Below are 2513 nucleotides of genomic sequence, written 5' to 3' on the forward strand. Positions count from 1 at the left end.
CTATTTGTCTAGAAACAGCCTTCAACACCCAGAGGGGTCGCACTCAATACGTCGCCTGCTTGTGCCATAAGAGGGGCCTGCGGTAACTCTGTAAAGGCATAAGTTTTGCAGGGGCTTCAACTACTTGTTTACAACAATGCCTTTTACTATCAGATTTCTAAGGTCTTTCATCTGGCCCCTATGGCCGATATTATTGTGCTGCCACTGCGGGTCTTGATTAGGGTATTTTTGTTCAGCTGGTTCGTTTCCCCCTGCCCCGGGAGGGTTTTTTCTTTCCCAAATTTTCAGTGGTCTTCTACGAGGACTTTAATTTCCTTTTTAAACACTCTTACCTCTCCTGACGTTAATGGTGCACTAACAAATCCAATTTCATTATTTCCTATTGGTACCTCACTCAAGGGCATCATTGTCTTAGGAGACTCTCTGTCTCTATCGTCGTCGTTATCGTCGGGTTTAGGGGTGGTCCTTCTTGCTGTCCTTAGATCATATTTGGGTCTTTTTCTCCTTGGTTTTTGACTCTAAATCCCAATACCCCAACATCCGTCCCAATGGACTTTCTGGAGGGATGTTGCCGGCAGACTTTCCTTGTCTCCCATCGTCTTCCTTTTTAGACGATTTATTTCCCATGGTTAACTGAAGGGTCTTGTACCCTATGGTATTCACCTCCTAACTGAAGGGTCTTATACCCGACAGTATTCACCTCCTAACTGAAGTGTCTTGTACCCTACGGTATTCACCTCCTAGCTGAAGGGTTTTGTACCTTACGGTATTCACCTCCTAACTGAAGGGTCTTATACCATACAGTACTCACCTCCTAGCTGAAGGGTCTTATACTGCAGGACTGTAAAATTCACTCCTCAAGGACTTTTGGTACTTAGAAGGTCTTATCCTACAGTTAACCGTAAGTCACCAAGATAATACTTAAAAGTCCTTTTTCTTACCTTGGTCCGTGCACGGAGTTGCCTGACTTCACATGTGTACCTGCCGCACTAAATACTCGTTCAGAGTGACTTCCCTAGGATCGTTTTCAGTCAATTACTAGGGTCCGCTACCAACGAGAGAAACGAGACCGTTTTTAAATTAACGGGACGCGTCTTCTCGTCTGTCGTCGGCCGCGGTCCCGGCAATGATGAAGAGATCCCGGACGAGCCCCCAATTGTGAGAAACGTAGCCCACTTAATAATAATTTACACCAAGTCAAACTCTGAAGAAGTAAGTTTATTTAACGTTCTTGCAAGATCGGGTGTCCTACAAGCAGGCACACCGATCAACATATTCAGTTCATGTTTATACAATACAAATCCATTTGTCCACGCCTTTATTTTACATTATTGGTTATAACGTATTATGACACTAACCTATCCTCTGGTTGCTACAGTCTCCTCCTCTGTTTACTTCTCCCCCTACTCTAACTTTCTAGCCCCTAACTCTTGTTTTTGTTTTACCTTATTTGGCTCTCCATTGTGTGTTTTAACTTGCAGCTGTCAGCCTTTATCTTCGTGGGGCAGTTTCTTATTCACTACATCCTTTGTTCTAACTCTTGCTGTTTCTCTTTTATCTGCCTAAGCACAATTTTTAAGTGATGTACTGTCCCAAGGTCTGTACTTACATACCCTTATCAGTTCTCTTTTTCAGTGATGTACTGTCTTAATTTCTCTACTTACATACCCTTATCAGTTCTCTTTTTCAGTGATTTCATTATGTTGCGTACAAATGACTTCTTGGTAACTTTCCACAAGCTGTAGAAACAACATTTCAGTATTTCTTATTCTCACAGAATGCTGACAGGGGAGGGGAAGATGAGGTAGGTGGTGGCATCACGCTGGAGGTGGTGGAAATGGTGGAAGATGATCCTTTGGATGTGGAGGCAGGTGGGGTGGAAAGTGAGGACAAGGGGATTCCTGTCGCAGTTCTGGGAGGGAGGGGAAGGGGGAAGGCAGAGGTTGATGGTCCTGTCAACGACACTGGGAGGGGGGCAAGGGGTGGGGGTTGAAATCTGGTGATGTTGTTGAGTTTAATTTCAAACACTCCTTGAACTCTCTGCCGATGAAGACTGAAAAAGGGAAGAGCAACCACACAACAAGGGTCTCAAATCCAAGACCCTGAGATTAAAAGTCTCATGCTGTACCAACTGAGCTAACAAGGCCTGAAACAGTACTTCTACTCTGATACAGTAAATCCACTTACAGAAGCCCCAAAGTGTGAGAAATTCCTCTCACTCATCAATAATAAATCTGAAATCTTTTTACCTTCCAAATGCTGCCATCTATTTTGTCAGTATTTATTTCTCTCTCCTTTTTATTTAGTTCATGCATTTCTTCAGAATTTTCTTTTTCAATTATGTCTGAGGGAAGAAATGAACAGATCTGGCAGCTCAAAACTGGGCATCCATGAGGCACTGTGGGCCATCAGCAGCAGCAGAATTGTATTTAAGCACAATATGTTACCTCATGGCCTGGCATATCCCTCACTCTACCATTACCATCAAGCCAAGGGAGCAATAGTGGTTCAAT

The sequence above is a fragment of the Heterodontus francisci genome, unplaced genomic scaffold, assembly GCF_036365525.1.
Source record: "Heterodontus francisci isolate sHetFra1 unplaced genomic scaffold, sHetFra1.hap1 HAP1_SCAFFOLD_59, whole genome shotgun sequence".
In the NCBI taxonomy this organism is placed as follows: domain Eukaryota; kingdom Metazoa; phylum Chordata; class Chondrichthyes; order Heterodontiformes; family Heterodontidae; genus Heterodontus; species Heterodontus francisci.